This window comes from Engraulis encrasicolus, chromosome 24, assembly GCF_034702125.1.
Source record: "Engraulis encrasicolus isolate BLACKSEA-1 chromosome 24, IST_EnEncr_1.0, whole genome shotgun sequence".
In the NCBI taxonomy this organism is placed as follows: Eukaryota; Metazoa; Chordata; class Actinopteri; order Clupeiformes; family Engraulidae; genus Engraulis; species Engraulis encrasicolus.
The window spans coordinates 43,384,385-43,408,987 of record NC_085880.1 but is presented as its reverse complement, the minus strand read 5'-3'; the positions used below and the strand labels follow the sequence as shown (position 1 = coordinate 43,408,987).

Sequence of the window (24,603 nt, the reverse complement as noted above, 5' to 3'; positions counted from 1 at the left end):
CCAGCCCGTCTGTGTGTCCTTACAGTACAGTGCGGTGCCATACATGTTCACATGGCCACGGGGGACAGACAGGCCAATTATGACCTCTTGATCTGATGACTGTATTACTACAGTGAACAGCCCAACAGTCAATATAATTAAAGAGATTTAGCAGATGTCCAGTTCACTGTGACACAAAACGCATAATCTGTGATCCATTTCATGAAATTTGAGGCGAATAAAAATGCGCTTTTAATCCCCCATGCTGCTTTCTCACACAACCCCTATCCCCTCACACACCCCTTTTCCCCCCTCAGTGCAGTTTGATGGCATTTGGCGTCAAGGGATCGGGGATAATGGTGCAAATGGTTAATTCTGAAAACCATCTGCATTGTCATATTAAAACCCTCTGTAAAGAAATACAGTTAAATATGCATACCCACCAGAGTGAGCAATTCATTGCTAATTAAAACCGATTCCACAGCAAATCACAGCCATGAAATAGCTTGTGTCAATATCGTGGCGATCATGCTTTTTCTAGAAGGCTTCCTTCTTTCTCGAAGACACACGCAACCAAAAGCCTACAGTTAACTACAGCAGCTTAGCCATGTGTCTAAAAAAAAGACAAGCCGAAAAGAAACACACACATACACACACACGTTCACAAACACACGCACATGCACAGCACGCACAAAGTGCTAACAAGCGCTGGTAGGCCGGATCATTTAGGGTGACAGGCGTTGGAATAAACTGCTCCTGTGTTGCTCTTCCAGTTTCGGTAGCTGTGGCGTCAAGCAGAGCGGCCAGAAAGCTGCTGTCAGGCGGGAGCTGTGGAAGGTCCAGAGCGGCCAGAAAGCTGCTGTCAGGCGGGAGCTGTGGAAGGTCCAGAGCGGCCAGAAAGCTGCTGTCAGGCGGGGGCTGTGGAAGGTCCGTTTTACTCCTCGGATTGCGAGTGTGAACGTGGCCGCGTGGCTCTCGGAGCCTGAGCCACGCTGACCAGCGGCCAATAGCCAACAGGGCAACAGCGGGCAGAGAGGCAGCAGTCGGCCCAATTAGGGGAGGCTTACACCGAGAAGAGAGAGGGGAAGAGGAGAGCGGGAGAGAGGAGAAGAAAAAGGAGGGAGACTTACACTGAGAAGAGAGAGAGGGGAGAGAGGAGAAACGAGAGGAGAGAGGAGAGTAGGGAGAAGAGAGAAGGAGAAGAGAGAGGAGAAAAGGAGAGAAAGAAGAGAGGAGAGGTAGAGAGAAGAATTGAGCAGAGGAGCTGCCAGAGCATTGGGAAGTCAAAACCAGGAAGAGGTACAGAGAGGTGAGAAGGATGGAGAGAGAGAGAGAGAGAGAGAGAGAGAGAGAGAGAGAGAGAGAGAGAGAGAGAGAGAGAGAGAGAGAGAGAGAGAGAGAGAGAGAGAGAGAAAGAGAGAGGGAAGGAGAGGGAGAGAAAGGTAAGACAGAGAGGGGGTAGAAAAGAGAGAACCAAGGATCGGGAAAGATATGAGCATTGAGCAAGACAGAGAGAGAAAGAAACGAAACGCCAAAAAGAAAAGGATAACAGAAGGAGGAGAGAAAACAGCCTTTTTCCACCTCATGGTGTGAGAAGGGGAGTGGAGTGACACTGATCCACTGGCAAAGACAGGCAGACAGGCAGAGAGAGAGAGAGAGAGAGAGAGAGATAGAGAGAGAGAGAGAGAGAGGGAGAGAGAGAGAGAGAGAGAGAGAGAGAGAGAGAGACGTAGGGAGAGAGAGAGAAAGAGAGACTGAGGGAGAGAGAGGGAGCAGGCAGCACGGAGAGTGAGAGAGATGGAGAGAGAGAGAGAGAGAGAGAGAGAGAGAGAGAGAGAGAGAGAGAGAGAGAGAGAGAGAGAGAGAGAGAGAGCAGGAGATAGAGAGAGAGCAGGAGAGAGAGAGAGAGACAGAGAGAGAGAGNGAACAGGCAGCACAGAGAGTGAGAGAGAGATGGAGAGAGAGAGAGAGAGAGAGAGAGATAGAGAGAGAGAGAGAGAGAGAGAGAGAGAGAGAGAGAGAGAGAGAGAGAGAGAGAGGGAGGTAGGAAGTGAGGGAGCGAGGGAGCAGGAGCAGAGAGGTGAACTGAACTGCCAGAGCGCTGTGCTCTGCTGCTAAGGCCTGTCACTCACTGATCTGACAAGCAGCAGGCAACGCCGGCACGGCTGACGAGCAAACAAAATGTATTTCATGTCAGCTTTGCCGGAAAATTGTCCCACTGCACCATCACTGTGCATAATGGACTCCATGAATAACCATTGTTATGTTCGCTTTCAATACTGTATGTATATTTCAGTAAGAACGAACCACTCTGAGGAGGGTTTTTTGTTTTTTTTGCACGTTTCTGTTTTTCCCAAAACAAAAAACGTCTGCTTGGAGCATGCGGAGTGTGGTCGTCTACTCTACTGTACCGTGCAACCGCTGCGTGTGTCTCCGGGTAGGAGAAAAAAACAAAACAAAACAAACAAGCAAAAAAAACATGGAGTATATCACACACAAATGAGCGTCTGCTGACATCATCGCTATGTCACGGCACTGACAGGGTGGTAAATAGGAAACAATAGCTGCCACCGCGTGTTATGTCTATTCATGACTATTAATGTCAGGAAAAGGCCCTTTTTTATGACAGCCATCACAGGCTGCACCCTTGAGGGAAATGACAGGACGCCATGAGAAAGTTTCAATCACAGCAACCTGCACACAGCAGGAGCTCTGGCACACGGAGGCTGTCAGGGCCCTCCCTCTCCGACTGTACTGTGGTGTGGCATGTTGCTTAGCACACAGTTTTTTTTTGTTGTTGTTTTTTTTTTTTGCAAGTCGGGGGGTTGCCCATCCATCACTATTTTAAATACAAGAATACCGAATGAAAAGAAAGCTAGAATCAAACAAGCCCAAAAAAACACACAAAAAAGAACAGAACACAGGTGTGCTCAAATAGCCCCGAGTCCCCAAAGACGCCACTTCACTGTCAGTGCCAGCAGCTACGCATCGCTGGACAAATTTGGTGCAAAAACATGCAGATTACCCCAAACGGCAGCAACTCACACCACCACCACCACCACCACGCCCACGCCGGCCCGGCCGGTCGCCAACAATTAGGGATGTAAAGCACACCTTCCATGACGATACGATTTGATATCGATTTCTTAAAGGGACAGTTTGGTCAATTTCAACATGCAGTTGTAATGCTCACACTACCCTGGACTTGTCAGTGCCTGAGATTTTTTTTTCTTCTTCTTCAGCCGTTTCCGAGATCCTGGTCATTGTAATGGGGGCAGCTCTTTGTTTACATTTCAAAAAAACATTTTTATTAATTCCCAAAAACATCCAAAAGGTTATAAAACATCAGCAGACAACTAGCAAACAGCAGTACCTGCAAACGCTGCCCCCATTAGAATTGCTCATATCTCGGAAAGGGCTGAGCCGAAAAATGTGGCATCACTAGGTACTGACAAGTCAAGGGTAGCGTGAGCAATACAGCTGCATGTTGAAATTGACCAAACTGTCCCTTTAAGGCAGCGATTCGATTATTTTCAATACTTAAGAATGCCCCATGATATGATACTGTTTGATTCGAGTCGATTGTCGGCCATAGGATCGATGCAGCGATACATATTGATTAGCATTTACACCACTAGCAACAACACACCTAAAGATGGCAAGACGCAACACAATAGCAGTCCAGTCAGATCACAGAGCCTGCACGGCATCTGTACTGTGTAGAGAGCAACAGCACAATAAGTGAGCAGAGCACAGAAGCAGGTCGACAACAACTAGGGGTGAAAATCACACCTTCCATGACGATACGATGCGAAAACGATTTCTTAAGGCAGCGATTTGATTATTTTCAATATACTTAAGAATGCCCCACGATACAATTCGATCGTCGGCCATAGGATAAATGCATCGATACATATCGGTTATTAGTATTTACACCACTAAGATGGCAAGATGCACAATTACACAATTGCAGTCCAATCAGATCACAGAGCCTGCACAGCATCTGTACTGTGTAGGAGCAACGGCACAATAAGTGAGCAGTGCACAGAGGCATATCTTCAGGGTTATGGCCTGACAGCCTATTACTAGGAGAAGAAAGGATTTATTACCACTATCCCATTGACTTGGCATTTTTATCAGAGTCCAAAGAATTAAAAATTTGTTCCCATTCCTGCGCTCGGGTAGACTGCGGCGCGCATGCAAAAAAGAAAATTAGCTTCATGCAAGATTGGCCTTTCACACGCGGCTTCCATTCCAGAGTAGTGCAGCTTCTTTTTTCTTGTGCGTTGCGCATGACGGGAGGGGACAGGCACACAGACACGCAGGCACGCAAGGCACGCAGGCACGCAGGCATGCAGGCACGCAGGCCCTTGTTTTGAATGCCATCTCTGTAAATCTGTTAAATGGGATTCGAGGCGAAATGTTGCTCAACAGAGAGAGAGCTTCTGTTTACAGTGGGCCGTGCAAAACAAAAAGAATAATAAACACTTGCGACACTTGCTCAATGGGACGCAGCAACAGTAAAAAAAAAAAAAAAAGTAAAAAGAAAATCAGGGTGGAGAATTCCTCCGTCCTCAATGGCACAAAATTGCACACAGAGCAATGCATGCAACAATGCAACAATGCAACAATGCAACCAATAGGGGGCGCTGTGGCGCAGCATGCTAGGTCCCCCACATTTGGGCTTGCATGTTTACCCACGGTGACCCCAGTTCAAGTCCAGCTGGGGTCATTTCCCGGCCCTGCTCCATCTCTCTCTCCCAATCATTTCCTGTCTACTCTCACACTGTCCTATTATAATAAAGGGTAAAAAGCCCCCCCAAAAAAAGTTTTAAAAAAAACAACAATGCAACAAATGTCTAACTGCAACAAGTAAAGTCTGCGGGCCGGGGTCACGGGCTGTCCGAGGGGGATTCATCTGAGGACAGACAGCGAGACAGCGAGACAGCGAGAGGGGTCGCTGACGACGAGCCAGCCAGCCAGCGTGACAAGAAAACTTGGAGCCGTATCAATCACCTGAGGCCCTCATTCGATCAAAGTACAGCAGTAAAAGTGGAGCCAAAAAAGCACAACGCTAAACACAATCCAGGGGAGGGTTGGGGGGAGGCAGGGCTGGACTGGGGGAGAAATAGGACCCGGGCACTTTTGGGTTAAAGGGGCCCCTCATAATTAGCGGCACAAAACTGACTCCCCGTTGGACCCCGCACCCTCGTGGGCCCCTATGTTCATAAAGTTTACATATCGGAAAAAGGGGCCCACGAGTGTGCTGGGCCCACCAGGAAATGCCCGCTATGCCAGATGGCCAGTCCAGCCCTGGGTAGAGGACTGCGGTAGAACTAGTCCGCTGGGAGAAGAGAGTTGCTGCTCGCTCAAAGCACAAAGCAACTCTGGCAGGCAGCATCCAAAACTCAAAACCAGCCCCGTGCTTAGCGGCAGATATAGCAGGGACCAGAAGGGCCTGACTCGCGCATGATTGCACAATCAACCCCAGGGTGGTCATGGATGTGGGTTGCGCTGACGCTAGGATGCCGAGCGGCGGGGGAAATGTGTCTGTCAAGCGGGGCTTGCTTGCTCGACTTGACGGGCGGGAAGCAGATTTATTCGGGATTACATTGAATTAGACTAAACAATGAAAAGTTTAGACTAAGCATGTTTCGGTTTGGCTCGGAGTATGATTCGATTTTCATGGCATGGTTTTTTTCTCTCTCTTCCACTGGTGGTGCTCTGAATTCAGATCAGGGGTTTTGGGAGGGAGGGGACGCTTCGCTAGGTTCCCTTCCAGAGAAGCTGCAAAGACGGGGGATTTTAATAGCAGTTGGTCATGTGGCAGCATTTCTGATTCAGGCAAACTGCACACCAACACACACACACGCACACAAACACGTGCGCGCACACACACACACACACACACACACACACACACACACACACACACACACACACACACACACACACACACACACACTCACACAAACACACACACATACACACACACTCACACAAACACACACACATACATACACACACACACACACACTAGGGGTGGTACTGTTGACAAAATTCACGGTTCGGTTCATATCGCGGTGTCAAGGTCACGGTTTTCGGTTCTCTACGGTTCTTTTTTTTTTAGATCATGATAAATGGTGCACTGGCTAATAGAATCGGACTTATCACTAAATATCCTACATATGGTTTGCATAGGCTTATAATGTGAAAATGGTATTATATTAATTGTGTCATCCTCTGATTTGGTCTTATGCGCTAATGTTTTAATCAGAGAGACTGGATAAGATACTCCTAGAATATCTGTTTTACATATTTTTCTGGGCAGTACATGAATTGCGGTTTACGATGGATTGCACGGTTCAGTTCGGTTTGTGTGTGAATTGTAAGGTTTCGGTTTTCGGTGCGGTTTGTGCCATCCCTAACACACACACACACACACACACACACACACACCAAAACATATCTCTCACTAATACACTCCTCTCCACACATATGCCAGATACACAAGCAAGCGTTAGCGTACGGTGACTTTGCACACATTTCCATACTAAGCTCTCTGAAATAAGAACTTTATAATCAAGCGCACCATTTTCAATTCTGTCACTTATGCTAATTCTTTGCCCATATTGCTGATGGCGAAAAAATAAATGTAATAAATTGCCTTCCCTCTTTATTTAATCCGACTCAGCTTTTAAAGAGCGGTTTAATTAACTACTGTATTCTAGGTCATTCCAAACCAACACTTATGTTGCAATGCTATCATGTAATTATCAAAACGTCGCACAAAAGCCAACCGCCTTTTGCTTGGCGACACACCAACACTTTCACCACAGCAGGGGCACATGTAATAGTCACTGATTTAGCGTAGCCAAAGCTATGTGATTATAAACAACACAAACACTGCAGCACTACATATAATATAATGTGGGCATACGTCTGTCCCCTATTGACGCCGTACGTATAGCAATGGTTACAGTAGACTGAGAGGGAAAAAAACATGAATGAAACATGATTGGAAAGGCCCGTGATGCAAATTATTCTTGTTGTTTATTCAATTGTTGATATTCCTGAGGCTACGTATACTGCGCAGTTTAGCTAATGCAATAAAACATTACAGCACAGCCACAGGGCTAACCTTTTAACTCTCCAAGGTCACACAACATGTTTGTATACATTCTCCGTCTCTTCAAGGGCATTGGAGAACACGTTTTTTCATTGTTTGCCATTTCATTTTTTATCAATAGGAAATCAGCTAACAGGCATTCAAAATGATAGATACTTTCACTTCCTAGCATCCTACATGTTAAGGCCCGCAGGGTACTGCGTGCTATAGCTTTTCGCTATGTTGCTGCCATGTTAGAGATGACGATCATTTACTTTACCGGAGATTATGCACAGCCCAGTTCCCTCAGGTGGTGGAGGTGGAGATGGTTCTTCTTACCATTTTTTTCTTTCACTCACTCTCCCTCCCTTTTTTCCCAACTCGTTTTTTCCTCCTGTATGCCACTAATGCATGTTATAATCAACTGTCAAGTGGAATAATTCCCTCGTTTTAGGGGATGCAAGAGATAAGAAGACACAATTTCAAGGTCTTTGGCTTCAGAGGTTGTGTGTGTGTGTGTGTGTGTGTGTGTGTGTGTGTGTGTGTGTGTGTGTGTGTGTGTGTGTGTGTGTGTGTGTGTGTGTGTGTGTGTGTCTGTGTGTGTGTGTGTGTGTGTCTGTGTGTGTGTGTGTGTGTGTGTGTGTGTGTGTGTGTGTGTTTGTCGATGCGTTTTCCTCCTCTAAGAATCTTCTTCTCAGGAGGTCATGTGTACGACTGACTGCAGGAGTCACGGAGCCTGTAGCCTGGAGGAGACGCAGGCTGAGGAGGAGTCACAATGTACCCTGGAGGAGACGCAGGCTGAGGAGGAGTCACAATGTACCCTGGAGGAGACGCAGGCTGAGGAGGAGTCACAGAGTACCCTGGAGGAGGAGCAGGGCGAGGAGCAAAGAATCGCCTCCTTCACGGACCGACAGACACACACACACACATACAGCACACACACACACAACACAACGCGGATACACATACACACAACACACATAAACACACAACGCAACACGCGCGCGCTCAAACACACACACACACACAACAAAACACACATATGTGCGCACATACACACACCATAGGAATACTCACACACATATACACGCGTATTCACACACATACACACACCCACACACACACACACACACACACACACACACACACACACACACACACACACACACAGAACCCACAACACACACGCACAGACACAGACACAGACACAGACACAGACACAGACACACACACACACACACACACACACACACACAGAACGTAGATTCCGCTGCACTCATTAGCCGGTAAAAGTGTGCTCTGCCTTTACCCCCTAAGGCCACCACCGCCATTCGCCATCCCAATGATACGAAAGGCAGCACACATACACGCACGCACACACACACACACACGCACACACACGCACACACACTTAATGGGATTATTCATTCTCAAGGAGATTAGCCCAACACTATACTACTATATCCATCTCCTGTATGCATGAAGAGGTGCCCCCCCCCCCCCCCCCCCATCACTATCACCACGTAGCTCCCACCTGCTCCCCCTCCCCTCTCCTCTCCTCTCCTCTTCTCTCCTCTCATCTCCTCTCTCCTCTCCCCCTCTCCTCTCCCCTTCTCTTCCTCTCTCCCTCTCCTCTCCTCTGCTCTCCTCTCGTCTCCTCTCCTCTCCCCCTCTCCTCTCCTCTCCTCTCTGCTCCTCTCGTCTCCTCTCCTCTCCCCTCCTCTCCTCTCCCCTTCTCCTCATCTCCTCTCCTAATCTTTCCTCTCCTCTCCTCTCCTCCTCCTCTCCTCTCCTCTCCTCTTCTCCTCTCCTCTCCCCTTCTCTCCACTCCTCTCCTCCCCCTTTCCTCCGCTCCATAAACCGGTTGAGTCATCATCACACCGACCCATATCCTCCCGCATTGTTTCTTTTGATTTCATTTACCTCTTCTTCACTCCCAATCTCTGTGTGTGTGTGTGTGTGTGTGTGTGTGCCTATGCATGTGTTTCAGTCTTTGTTTGAGTGTGTGTGTGTGTGTGTGTGTGTGTGTGTGTGTGTGTGTGTGTGTGTGTGTGTGTGTGTGTGTGTGTGTGTGTGTGTGTGGGTGTGTATGTGTGTATGTGTGTGTGTGTGTGTATTTGTTTGTGTGTGTGATTGTGTGTGATTGTGTGTGTGTGTGTGTGTGTGTGTGTGTGTGTGTGTGTGTGTGTGTGTGTGTGTGTGTGTGTGTGTGTGTGTGTGTGTGTGTACACAACAACATCGCCGACAGGCACGCCAAAACGAAGACAAGACGAGACAAGAGCCGGATGCTGACGCCCCCCTCTCTCCTCCTCACCTCTCCTCTCCTCCTCTCCTCTCCTCCTTACCTCCTCTCCTCTCAGCTCCTCTCCTCTTCTCCTATCTCCTCTCCTCAAATTCCTTCTCCTCTCCTCTCCTCTCCTCTCCTCTACTCACCTCTCCTCTCCTCTCCCTTCCTCTCCTCTCCTCTCCTCTCCTCTCCTCTCCTCTCCTCTGCTCTCCACATGGACACTCCCTTATCCTCTCCTCTCCTCTTCTCTCTCCTCTCCTCCTCTCTCTCCTCTCCTCTCTCCTCTCCACATCTCCTCCTCTCCTCTTCCTCCTCTCCTCTCCTCCTCTCCTCTTCCTCCTCTCCTCTCCTCTCCTCTGCTCTCGTCCCCCCTCTCCTTCTCTCCTCTCCTCTCCTCATCTCTTCCTCTCCTCACTTCTCCTCTCCTCTCCCCTCTTCCTCTCCTCTCCTCTCCTCTCCTCTCCCTCTCCTCTCCTCTCCTCTCCTCTCCATCTCCTCTCCTCTCCTCTCCTCTCCTCTCATCTCCTCTCCTCTCCATCTCCTCTCCCCCTCCCCTCTCCTCTCCTCTCTTCTCCTCTCCTCTCCCCCCATAACAGGCCGCCGCGGCAAGTCGGAAATAGAAAATCTCGGGTAATTTACAGTGATATGAGCCCAATTACAGTGGAAACAAGGCTGCCAAACACGTCTTAATGTGCAACATCCCTGGAGTGGTGAGATGTGAAGGATCCGCGCGGCGCTAGCTGTAGCTGCGAACTGCACTGCACTGACGCCTTGAAATTAGCATGAGAACAATAGCGTTCCACACATATACATGTATGCATACGCACATGCAGCGCCGCTGACAGCTTTGGCTATGCCAAGGACACAGCCATCTGAAAGGGCCCCCTACCCGATACATACAATGTAATGGGGACCCGATTATGGGCCCCTTATCTCCCTAGGCCCGGGACAACATACCCCTTTGTGTCCCCCCCCTGTCAACGGGCCTGCGTACATGCATACATTGTGTTGCGTTGCGCGGGCCTGCGTTGCGGGGGACTGTAATGCCTGCTAAAACGAGCTCGGTACAGCCGGAGGGCACGAGCACTTGATCAGTGTTTTATTTAGTCTCACAGGAAACAAAGGGGAGATTTGAGATCGTCTATGATTGGAAAGCTAATCAGAGGGAAAAACGGCTAAATGCTAAAGCAGCTTGAGCATAGATAGCAGCACTGACACGCATTCAAACAATGTGAGCCGTACGCACACAGATGTATACTCCCACACACACATACATATGTAGGCCTACTGTAGTGTATGTATACTTGTGCACATACCGTACACACAGGGAAGCCGACAGGGGGGGGGGGGGCAAAGGGGTAATTTGTCCCTGGCCCAGAGAGAGAGAGGGGGCCCAGAATTGTGTCCTAATTGCATTGTATGTATTGGGTTTGGGGCCCTGTCAGATGACTTTGCCCCGGGCCCAACCAAAGCTGTCAGTGGCCCTGTATTCCAGTCATTTTAGGTCAGCTGTGATAATAGAGATGTAAGATTTCTTGTTTTCCATTTGGATAATGAAACAAAAGGACATAAAGGCTACACCTACAGAGTCCCTACTACAGAATGAAACCTTTTGAATTCGTCTCTAACCACTCTTACATGGCGAAAAGGGTTTTCTCATTGTAAATATGGCGTCAGCAGAAATGCTACTGTGCTTGTCTGATATGCAATGCATTCTCCATTCTAGCTTGAATACAAACTAGCCCTTGTGTCTCTCTCTCTCCCGTCCTTCAATTATAAGATAGGCTGTGCCGTGTAAGAAAAGGGCTGGCCAAGCCGGTACAGTAGATGACACCAGTTATGCACCCAGAGCCATTCATCATCTGCCTATCTGCTGCCAGCATGGCGCCCAGCGATGGAGATGGTGGTGACACTACAAATGCCAGCCAATCTTTTGCCCCCTCCCCCCAAAAAAACATGGCTAAAGACATTTGTAATAAGCTAGCTCGCACCTTATATATATATATATATTATTTATTTTTTTCATGCCGTGACGATTTACATGCAGCTGTGAATTTAATTTAGAAATTGCCATCAGTGTTAAAGCATCAATTCTGCCGTGGCACCTCATTAGATTCTGGAGAACACAATCTGAGGCCTGCAGGGTTAGCGCCCATGCTCAGGGGTGTCGTTCAGGGGGATAAAGTGTGACTGAGCCACCAGGGCCGTCATGTATATATAGGGGGCCCACACAGAGTCTGATTTGTGAAGATCAATTGGGGCCAATTCACCTTTGGCTAAGGCCCGCCCTAAAGTGCTTTTTGACCAATCACAGCGCAGCAAAAGGACGACCTCGGACAAACCTCGGACAGTTTTGACAACGCTCCATTGAACTCAATGAAGAAATCGCATGTTTTCAAGTAGTTAGCGAGATACGGTCGTATTATTATTAAAATATGATTGGAAATTGTGCCTGGGGTATTTGTGACAAAGGTACAAGTTTCCCCGCGATGTAACAGGTGGTAATCGCTTTTCCTCTTTACCTAAAACCGGACTACTATTACTAGCAGCTGGATAGTCTGCCAATTGAAGGGTCTCGGCAGCCTCACACTCGACACACGGATCAAAAGCATACTTTGTGTGCTCCGATCATGCCACCATCTCATTTGTGTCACTTTTCAGTAAGGTTGTAAGCAAACCACGAACCTGTTTCAGAGTAGGATTTTGGATTTCTGACCTAATTAATGAAAAAACACCGCTAGCAAAGTTACTATCGGTCACGGCAGGAGTGTTTTGACTAGCAGCTGATGGACGTGATTTTGTTAAGCTACTGAAGATATAAACGCCAAACGCTAATATTACACATTGCTGTGGTAGCTTTGAAGAGGAGCCATCAAGTTGTGTGATTTCATTTTCGTCTAGCAAGTTTGAGTCAGGGGTCAAAAGATATGCGAGCTCGGCTTACCATGGTGCTGGTTACAATGCCTATCGATACCCATAGAAGAGCCCATAACAGCTGTGATGCATGACCGTTCAGAAAATAAATACTTATATTCACAATACTATGAATGTGTTTTTTATTTATTAGGAGTGAATAACTGCTGCGATTTGCAGTCACTGCATAAATCACGTTGATGTCTCAGCATTCAAAGTTTATCTGTCCGACCTAGCAACTGTAACTAAAGAGGGTGGGGCTTAGCCAAAGGCGAATTGGAGCTGACTGTACGTAGGGTCCAACATGTGCTGCTACGCCCCTGCCCCCCCCATGCTGTGCTGTGGGTCCCCTTCCCAGGGTTAGCGCCCATGCTGCCTGCAGGGTTAGCGCCAGTGCTGCCTGCCTGCCTGTGTGTGTGTCCCCTTCCCAGGGTTAGCGCCGTGCTGCCTGCCTACCTGTGTGTCCCCTTCCCAGGGTTAGCGCCCTTGCTGCCTGCCTGCCTGTGTGTCCCCTTCCCAAGGTTAGCGCCCTTGCTGCCTGCCTGCCTGTGCTGTGTGTCCCCTTCCCAGGGTTAGCGCCCTTGCTGCCTGCCTGCCTGTGCTGTGTGTCCCCTTCCCAGGGTTAGCGCCCGTGCTGTGCTGTGCTGTGTGTCCCCTTCCCAGGGGCGTAGCAGCAAACTCTGGGCCCTAGGTGCAATCAGCTCCAATGGACCCCTCCAGCATTATACTATATCTACATAAATCGGGCTGTGTGTGTGAGCCCCCGCCCTATATATTACAGTACATGGGGCCCTGGTAACTCAGTCACACTTGACCCCCCCTGAACGACACCTCTTCCCCCCTTCCTATTGGGCCTGAAGTCAGGCCCGCTGGCTGACAGCCTTGACCAAGCCCAGGACTAAGTCATGTGAAAGTAGCCCCAACCCCAACCCCAACACCACCACCACCCCAACCCCAACCTCCCCACTGCCCCAGCCCCAACCCCAACCGCCCCACCGCCCCAACCCCAACACCACCACCGCCATCAAATACAGTACATCCAATGTCATGAGGACCCAGCTCTGCGCCCACCCACCCACTGGGCCCGGGACGACTGACCCCCTTTGTCCTCCTCTGTCAGCTTCCCTGCTTGAAGTGCTGTATGTGTGAGTGCTGTGAAACGGAGGGTGGGAAGAGAAGAGAGGGGGAGGGAGGTAAAGGACTTCACTTCACACTGTTCATTTCCCACAGTCTGACAATACAATCAGCATGACCTTGCCTTCGCTTCGCACAATATGAGCCAGCCGAGTGACTATGCTGTACTGTACCACACACTTACAGTACAGAACAGGGCCGGATTAACGCATAGGCTAGGTATGGCTGCAGCCTAGGGGCCCCCACACATGCCAGGGCCCCCCACAGGCTAGATATGGCTGCAGCCAAGGTGCCCCTGGCTGGCAAAAGTGAAAAATTGCAGAATTGTGACAGATGCAATATTGAAAAATGTATCTGTCATGTTGACTACAGTTGGTAGACATGTTATCCTTAATTCCTAGCTCGTAATTATGACGTAATTATGTAAATTCCATAAAATTTGCCCTCCGGGGGCCCCCACAGCAAACTGTAGCCGGGGGCCCCAGGCCATCTTAATCCGGCCCTGCTTACGGAACAAAATGCGGGGGCACTCTTGGATGAAGCAGAGGAACGCAGGGGTCACGCATGTGACGTTGCCTTGTACTTTGTACATCTTATTGCTTTTGGTGTTGTCATTATTTTGCACACGGCCACGCCACTGCAGTAAACGGACATTTCAGGTTTGAGAACTCTGAACACACTGGCAACCACATGCAGGGCCGGATTAACGCACAGGCTAGATATGGCAGCAGCCTAGGGGCCCCCACCTGCCAGGGGCTCCACAGGCTAGATATGGCTGCAGCCTAGGGGCCCGCGCCTGCCAAGGGGCCCCTGATTGGCCAAAAGTGGAATAAAAATGCAGAATTGTGACGGATGCAATATTTAAAAAAAAATCAGGCCATGTTGGCTACAGTTGATGTAATCCTTAATTCATAGCTCGTAATTATGGCGCTGTCTATACATTTGTTACAAAGTTTGCCTCCCAAGGGGGGCCCACAGCAATCTGCAGACTAGGGGCCTCAGGCCATCTCCGGCCCTGACCACATGTGTAGGCTACCTTGACGTAGTATACAGGTGACTCCGTCCTCAGCAGAGGTAGAAGTAGAAGTACAGTAAATGTATGACACTATATAACTAACACTAGCGATAGTATGATGACTGTCACATGCCTGGCAATTGGTTTTCATCTTATTCTTAACCATATCTATTTATTTATTATGTTGAGTGTGATGTGTGTTTGTCTTTCTGTGTCTTTATGCCACTACCAAAGATACATTTTCATTTCATGTATGTACGTTTAATTGACAATAAAGAAGTCTAAGACTAAGTCTAGGTCATGATATTACAAAGCAGTTACACCAGTTATTCCATTGTACCTTATGCTGTGGCTAGACATTGTTGTTACTAAAAATAAAATGGAAATCCCTGATGCAGACCACATTTGTGGTCGAAACATGTTGGCATTTAAATTTCAATTTTGAGTAGTAGCCACATTTAATAAAGGCTTTTTAATTTACTCCCTTCTTCCTGGTGATATACTACTGAGTGCCTGAGACCTGGTGCTTTTCTGAAAAACAAACCTCCCATTTGAGCCAACCAGCACAGAATCATGTACATCGCAGTATTGTTTCTGTAGACCAGTTACTCAGTGAAGTTACTTATGTTGGAAGGAAACTATGGCATGTTTTGGTCCAGGTCAGTGGTGTAGTCTACGTAGAACGCGGGTATACGGAGTATACCCACTTCTAAATTTCAGGGATTTCAGTATACCCACTTAAAATTGATTGATCCATTCTTTTGAATAGCACAAATATATACAGTATACCCACTTCAACAAAATCTAAAATATACAGTATACCCACCATAAAAAAGTAGACTACACCACTGGTCCAGGTATAGTGAGGCACTCAAGGTTGTAGCCAAATAAAAAGTGAAAATAGTAACCTTGAGTGCTTCAGAATTTCTATACCTGGACTAATTCTGAGAGCCCCTCCACTGAAAAAGTGAAAGCGAAAGTGAAAAGTGAAAGCCCATTGGGAAACTCCAACTCCCATTGTCATTGTGACACAGCACTCCACAGCACACAAGTGAACACTGCACAATGCACACAACGAAATTGCATTTATGCCTCACCCGTGCAAGGGGGCAGCCCTCAGTGGCGCCCCATGGGGAGCAGTGCGGTGGGACGGTACCATACTCAGGGTACCTCAGTCATGGAGGAGGATGGGGGAGAGCACTGGTTGATTACTCCCCCCACCAACCTGGCGGGTCGGGAGTCGAACCGGCAACCTCTGGGATGCAACTCTGACGACCTAACCGCTCACCCTGATGAGCACCAAGGGAAAAAGGTGAAGACCCAGAAGCACTCTGATTATCTGTTATTGTTTGAGGTTTTGTTTTTTTACTTCTATTTTTACTGTGGACATCTCTGTTCCACAGTCAGCAGGCCTTGCCTAATCCAGTGACCTAACCTTTGCTTTACCGGCATTTATTTATTTGTTTATTTATTTACCTCCCAAGACGAGACACACCTGTCCCCTTCATCAAGGAAAGAAAGACTCATAGTATTGGTGGATTAAAGAGATTTAGATTGTGTTATAATTATGTACACCCCTTGGTAAGTGTTACCATCTATGTGCCAATTTTCCACCCATGTATAAATCCTACTCCAAGAACAACAATAAGATTTCAGTGGTGATTTTCATTGAAATACACAAGACGTCTACCTGAAGCACTGTAGTGCAACCTTATCAACGCTCCGCTGAAGGATTAACATTTGGTTAAGGGCATAGTTGAAGAAACATTCAGTCTGTCGCTCAATGCTTCATGCTGACCACAGAAAAGGCATCCTCTATGAGATTGCAGTAAACATACAACCCTGGGGTGCATTTCTTGAAACCATAGTTGCTAACTACATTAGCTACTTTGTTGTTTGCAATGCAATATCCCATTGACAACTACCCAAGATGCTAACTAGCCAACAAATACACTTTCAAGAAATGCACCCCAGCCTGGGTACAATATCCAGTGTCTCAGTACACATACTGTACACCTCCTGTTCATTTGTACCCTTATACTGACACCAAAAGTATAGTATATTCAACGGCAATATCTCTCCTGCTGTTCACATTATTTCCTGAACATCAAAAGTGCATCAACTAAAAAACCATTCACCTCCGCCTCTACTGCTAAAACACAGGCTGTCAAACACACTCTCTCTCTCTCTCTCTCTCTCTCTCTCTCTCTCTCTCTCTCTCTCTCTCTCTCTCTCTCTCTCTCTCTCTCTCTCTCCTCTGTCTCTCTAAATAGCACAATTCCGCAGTGTAATCTGATGTGAAAATGACGTGACGTGGCCTTCTGGTTCCAGCATGAGACTAATTACACACCGTTTCAGAAAACAAAACCACGTACGCAATCATCCACATACAACATCATCCACACACACACACACACACACGCACACACACACACACACACACACACACACACACACACACACACACACACACACACACACACACACACACCATGATCCACACACACCGTTTCGGAAAACAAAAAAGGGAGGCCACATACGCAATCACTCACACCCCATCATCCACACACACTGCCATCCACATACACCATAATCCACATACACCATCCAGACACACCATCATCCACATACACTGTCATCCACACACACCATCATCCACACACACTGCCATCCACATACACCACCTTCCACACACACTGCCATCCATACACACCACCATCCACACACACTGCCATCCACACACACCATCATCCATACACACTGCCATCCACATACCCCATCATCCACACACACTGCCATCCACATACACCATAATCCACATACACCATCCAGACACACCATCATCCACATACACTGTCATCCAGGGCTCTAAATTAACACCAGCCAACTGGCCAAATGCTGGTGAAATTTCAGTATGGCTGGTAGAAAAGACCAACTTACTAGCCACTATGACACATCAGTGAGTGTGTGTTTGGGCAGTAAGATTAACATCTACAAACCATTTTGGCTGGTGATTTATTTTTTTGTAGCCCCTTAATGCAAACTGTCCCTCCTGTGGCACGCTGTAATAGAAAGTTAACTACTATAGTACTGCACAGGGCCTTCAGTAATACATTACGGCTTGGTCATTGCCATTCTGGTAACTCATTTATAATGCCGTGTCTTAAGGGGTTAAAAAGTTAATTTAAAGCCCTTCTGTCATCCTCATACACCATCGTCCGCATCATCTTCAGCGCTGGCTGGCTGGCTGACTGACTATAAAAAACTAACAGGAGCCGTCTGTGAGTGACAGCAGTCTTTCAGCACATAATGCAAAAAGCCTCAAAATGTCAGCTCTGACAAGTAGCAGAAGAAGAAGCAGCAGCGAGCAGCACAAACACGAAATGGTGGATGTGAAGGAGGGAGAGGCTCAGGAACATGTGCCAGTGGCAGTGTCTATAGTGCCCTACAACGGCAAAGTGCAGTAACTACGCCAATGTTGAAACTAGAGATGCACCGGATCCAAGATACGGTTCCGGATCTGGCAGGATAATAAGGGTTTTCACAGGATCCGGGTCCAGCAGGATCTTAAGCAGTGGATCCGGTATCCGGTAGGATCCTAAAAATCAGGCTTTTCACTCAGTCTTTCACAACCCCAATCGCTGCATGGAGTGAAAGCCCTTTGGAAGTGGCCGTTGTGGCAATAAGCCAATAAGTCTAAAAAATAGTTTGAGCCAACATAATAAAAGGGCCCATGTGTGCAAGTATGCTATGTGTTTCAACCCTTTCGTAGGATCCGGCATCCGGTTCCGGATCCGGCAGGATCTTAAGCAGTGGATCCGGTATCCGGCAGGATCCTAAAAATCAGGATCCTGTGCATCTCTAGTTGAAACTGAGCAAAATGCATTCAAAGCCTTGGAATTAGGTTGGCTAGTGTAGTTACTGCAAATTTAACATAGCAATATCTCTGACACGGGGCACATTTGGACCATACGACTTTGTCAGGAGACAAAGGATCCCGGACGAGTCCACATTCTATGTCCTCTTTTGAAAGTCGCTTTGGTTATAAAGCGTCTGCCAAATGCAATGTAATGTAATGTAAAGGTGTAATGAAGAGCTTTTTCCAGCTTAACTCAACTTTGACCAAATACTGTATATAGCCTAGTTACTGCACTTTGCCTTTGTAGGGCAGTATAGTGTATCAACAGAGAGAGTAGAGAGAGAGAGAGAGGTTCCATTGGCCCATTGTTTCCGGGTTCTATTATTGCAAGGGGGAGGGGGGGAAATCCCCCGTTAGGCAGACCTAGGCAGACCTAAGGACTGTTCTATTCAATGCTAGGAGCATTATGACACGCCCCTTTAGGCAGACCAGAACCTGGTCATGTTAGGTGCCCATAGCAACCTATTACATTGGCATATCTCTATATAAGTTACTTAAAGAATCTCTGGTATCAGGTCTGTAGTGTCCTCCACTCTACAACAGAGATTATGAAAACCGCACAGCCCAGTAATAATAATAGCAGTAATATTTTTTGTACGCTATTATTGATTATGCTATATGATTATATGATACAGCTTTGTAGAATGATAAGAGACCTTTCATTGACTTTCAATGGGCCTTCACCCCACAAAGACCTCTGCACACGTGCCAGGTTGACAATACAACAACAACATATTTCATTTCTCTCTCCCCATTCATTACACCACTGAAGATACACAACAGTAGGGAGGGTAAATAGTGGAGAGAGGATACATCATATTGAAAGGGCTGAATACACTGCCTTCCTTGTGCCTGCCACTCAACAGCTGGATTGGTTATAGGGCATACAGGGCATTTGACTGGTGGACTGGTGATGATTTTGGCCGGCATCGTAATCCTCTCTGCATGGTAATCCTCTGCTGCTTATAGTCATGGCTGTATTGGATATGGGGCATACAGGGCATTTGCCCGGTGGACTGGTGATGATTTTGGCCTGGTCCTCTCCTCAATGCTGCTAAATATTAATTTTGCCTGTTCTGTTGTGGTCGAAATAGCTTGTGATGGAAAGCTACAAACATTTGTCACAGGCTTCAATCGATGTCTCTCTCAATAGAGCTTGAAAGTCCCGCCCCTTAGTTCAGCATTTTACGGGACCTAAGCTGACCATCGAACAACATGGTAGTGAGTAAATATCTTCCGATCTACATGGGCTGGGCTACAAATATGCTGTCAAGAGGCTAGATAAAGATTATTCATGCAGAAGTATCAATGTTTTATTCCGAGGCCGTCTGCATGAAAAATGTGAATAAACACAGCTTTCTAAAAAGTTTAGGGGTTCGTACGAAAAATTAAACAAAAATATCAGAAACAACATATGTGGAGCTCGTGGCACAACTCGGAGTGGATCGAAATATCATTTTAATACCGCCATTGGATTACATGCTACGATTTTCGGCTAAAACGCTGTTGAGGTCCCATGAAATCAGGGGAAGTGACGTCACTTTCAAGCTCCATGCCTGGCATGACCGGTCTTGGCTGAAAATGCCCGGACTGATTGTTGTTTTTGTCCCAGTCCAGCCCTTGCTGCCACTCAACAGCCCTCTTAACGACTGGCGCTGGCAGCCTTCGCCTCAACAGCATTACAAGGAGCCCGTCTCGTGCAAGCTTTTGCCATTATCATCTGACGCCGTGCTCATGGTCAATGATGAGAGAGAGGGTACTGTATCAAAAGAACATGTGATGTGTGTTGAGGCTTTTTCCGTTTAGCCACTAAAAGCTAGAGAATCCATTAGTGAAGAGCAGTCCAAGGCTGCCTGCCTGCCTGCCTGACTGCCTGCATGACTGCCACACCTTTGGTGGTTGTTTGGTTGGTAAAGCTAAGCTACGGCTTTGTGAGGAAGGCTGGAACATAAACATTTCATTAAGTTGTCGTCGTGTGAAAGCCTATGTATATTTCATGATGTTGCCAGCAACCGTGACATATGTTCACGTGCGGTGCATTTCAATGGGATGCGATTTGAATGGGGGCAAAACTGTCCTGTTTAGTGGAGACGTACACTGATGTGGCATCTGTGTCTATGAAAAGCTAAATCAAATACTTAATTATGTGGATGCATTACCCCATGCTGATGTGTTTGCACGTATAATGTGCCACAACTGTCTAGCATGCTTCATAAAGTGCATTTACATATGAGAGACTTGCAGAATAGCAGAAATGGCACGCGCAGACACTAGGACGCCCGGTATTTATCTCAGTGGAAACTAAATGAAATACGTAATTACTGGGCTGGACAACTGGAGCCTAGCTAGGATGCTGACTGTGTGTGTGTGTGTGTGTGTGGGCTCGGATATGCTCACAAAATGGGGTCTATAATGAATCTGCTGAACAGCTCTTCTTTGTTTAAAGTGTTGGTAGATGCATCCCATAGTGGAAAAACTCCCGCAAAGCAGCCTCAGTATATCGTCAATACACTTGACATGGTGGTGGTGTTAAAGGATGCTAAAATGGAAGATAAAACTACACAGTGTACACAAACGAAAGAAATAAAGTGAAAGCCCAACTGGGAAACTCCAACTCCCATTGTCATTGTGACACAGCACTGCACAGCACACAAGTGAACACTGCAGACTGCACACAACCCATGACTGCCCTACACAGTAACTTCTACAGTGTTATTTCAACACTGTTGCAAATGGAACCCTATAAGCTCTGCTATGAGATAGTGATCAACACTCAAGAGTGTTGACTGTAAAAACACTGTAATTAATTATTTTGGTTTAGCAGTGTGAATTCAACACTTGGAGAGTTTAACGTAGCCCCATAATGCACGCCGTACCTCCTGTGGTACACTGTAATAGTGTAAAGTAGCTGCCGACCCCTGCCTGAAATCCTAACGCTAGTGTGTGCAAAAACGTGTTAGTTGGCGTGTAAGATGCTAATGTTTGGTTGGAGTGTCAGGAGCGCCGCTTACCTGCGTTCCCAGGACCAACCCAAGCAGCGTCCTCCATGGACGGCGAGCTCAGGCCAGAGCTCCCTCCAAGCTTGCTCTCCGACAGAGTTAGTTCAACGATGTGGGGAAAACCCCACGTAGAGTATAAAATCCCAACAGGTTCAGTACATCAAAAACCGTCCACCGCCAAGTCATAGTCCAAGCATGCAATAGACAATCCGTGGACGCAGGCTAACTCCAACACTGGCCCAACTGGCTCCAGCGTGCGAGTAACAGGTGCCTGCTCCGCTCACCTGTTCACCTGGTCTGTGCCCCAAGTGATTCTCCTCTGCATCTGACCCCTGACCCTTTATGTAGGCCCAAGGCCCCACAAGTCAGGCGGCGCCCCCGTGTGGAGTGACCGTGTTAGTGTTGTGTCTATTCCCAATGCATGCACCTAACCTCATCTCATTACAAATAGTCATTGAATAGTTAACTACTATGACATTACACAGGGCCTTTAGTGTTGTACCATGACTTGGTCATTGCAATTTTGGTAACAGAAAATGTATAACGGTGTATCTTAACGGGTTAAAACTATTGTAGAGCATGATGCATCACAAATGGTCCCAATTCACTACAGTTTTGTTGAATTAACACTGCGAAATGTAGCCTACTGACACGTTCATCCGCACTATGACCTATCTTTGACAAAAGGCCCAAACTAAAGCATTCCAGTTGATATGACTTAGCAGTGAAGATAACTCAGCTGACAACTCGCAAACTCCCAGTCCCTAAAACACTGACCAAATGTGTGTGGCACAGCTGTGGAGTTGCGTCGCTGGCCTTATGGCTGCGTTAGTCACTGGCTCACCACGCCATCTGCGCCTTCCACACAACGGGGAAGAAAAAAAATCCATATTCAGGCTTTGTCAGGGTTTGTCATTCTGTTCTCACTGAGCTTCAGTCATCATGGCCTGAGTGTGACTGAGCGAGGCAGCAGCCTGAGATAAAACGGAGAAAAAAAAATCCTCCTGCACTGGCCTGGGTCTGCAGTCGTCTCTGGCCATCACATTACCTTAAAAAAAAAAAAAAAAAACGACTCACTCAGCTCGACTGCAGGAGTCTTTCTCTCTCTCTTTTTTTTCCCTGTGTAGGCTGGTAGCGCGCCGCTTACCTTTTGGAATTACTGCACTATTCATAGAAAGCCATTCTGTGCATAGGCGACTGCCACCACAATCAGTCACACTTACTTAACGGACTCCCTCCCTGGAAGTCTTGAGGTTTGCATATTGTGTGTATTTATTTTATTATTATTTTATTTACTGGGGAAATGTACAGACAAACACACAACAGTCTATCTCTGTGTGTTCAGAGCGGTATTTTTAAAAATTCTTCATTTTGCACATTCGTTTTGTTATGTGGCCACTGCTGCGCTGACGATTCCACTGAAGACAGTTTCCATATAGCAAGGGCTGAAAGCTTCTCTGTGGTAAGATCTTTCCTCGACAACAACAACCACAAAAGAAAAAGGCTACAAAAAAACGGGAGAATTGTGGGCACCGGGAGACAGAGAACCTCATTGTTTTCCTCGCTTCAAAAATTACACGGTGGTCCTGCCTCAACCCGAAACTTGACCCAAAACAAGATCGGAAGCTATTTCAGAGGGCTCTCTAAAGTCTGCGCTACGCCGCTTTTTAAGTTTCTCTCCATCGACACATTCTCAGCCGCCGTAGCGTAGCAATTCCACGAGTTCACAGTCTCTCCTCAACCCCAATCCGTTTAGTTTCCTCACATCATGCGCCACTCCCGTCGTCGCTTGCCTGCAGAGTCTTCACTGGCACAAATTGGCTGCGCTGCTGACTACTAAATCTTGGACTGCCTTGATCTGTGGTGCAAGAGAAAAGTGGCCGGCCTTGTCACGTCTCATGTTTTAAAGTACCCGGCCAGCATTTCAAACTCCACAACCACAACAAGGCCCTGGATGCTGTTCCTTGTCTCTTGTCTCTTCTTCCCCCCCGTCCCCTGTGGAGTGTTTTTGTTTCATTACAGCTACATCCCAGCAACATGTGATGTCAGTAGCAAACCACAAACACACATACTGTAGTAGCCCCATAAACAAACACAACAAAACTGTTCCACTTTCCCCTTTTTGTTGTTGTTGTTGTTGTGATTTGCCAGTACGGTTCGCTATTGGGTTGCTGAAATCAGATATTTCTATCACTTATATCTCTCCATTTTCCCTGCCAGCTATGTTGAATGTCAGAGCATTATAGGCCCAGGCACAGTGACACATCTAAGAAAGTAAGTTCTTATCTTAATCCAGAGACCCTTTGGCTAATTTTTTCGTCCCATCCGTTGTGACACTACACAATATCAACCAAACACAGACATGTTGCTTTCAGGTGTGTCATCATGTTGGACTCAATATCAGAACAGATTTTTCGGGGAAACACAATACAAGCTCCCCCCTCCCCGCGATAATGTTTTTCACCACTCACTTACCCAAAGCCCCGAAGACACGACAGCATCCGGTGGATGTTTATAGATTTACTTTGTAGCTGCATCATAAGAGCCTATCTGCCTATCCGCTGCTGATGTGATCTGCCAGTAATACAGAGGTACCCTTTACGCTTCATTGCACCCAGGCTAAAGTGAATGTAAATTGTGGCTTTTAGAGGTGGACGACGGACCACAACAACAAAAACGACACTGAGGAGTGCCTGAGATCTCTGTCTCGAGTCGAAGCCTATTTTACGCCTGAAATGAAGTCCCGATGAAGGCCGATGTGAGTATTTTTGGAGGGAAGGGGAATGGAGTGGTGCTGCTGATGCCAGGACACTGTGGAAATTGACAGTAATCAGTGTTGCCAGATGTGTCTGACCAAATCCCGCCCAAAAGGTTCTCAAAAAACGCCAAAATGCGCTAAATTCCGCCCAAATTCAACAAATTACATTGACTTCTATGGGCCCAAAACGGCTGAAAAAAACGCCAAATGGCCAATTTTTCTGATTTTTACCCGCAGACGCTCATCCTAAGTAGCCCAATTGGGCGGGCACCCGCCCAATCTGGCAACACTGACAGTAATAACACATCTAGATATGGTTTGTGGGAACGAGAACCGCCAAAAAGCGGACATCCGGCTTATCATTTGAAGGTGAAGATTGTGCACATCCCAGGAAAAGGTGCAGGACAAAGGTTGACTGTAGTTTTTGGAGTGAGAGTTTCCGCGCACTTAAAATCTGTTTTGTTTTCTTTTATTTGACCAGCCAGGAAACA

The 24,603-nt window shown here is 47.2% G+C and overlaps 1 protein-coding gene across 1 annotated transcript in view; it reads right to left on the bottom strand.

Moving 5' to 3' along the window:
* The window catches only part of LOC134441358 (CUB and sushi domain-containing protein 1-like), a 617,842-nt gene that overhangs the window by 582,064 nt on the left and 11,175 nt on the right, over window positions 1-24,603 (bottom strand). The window lies entirely within an intron of this gene.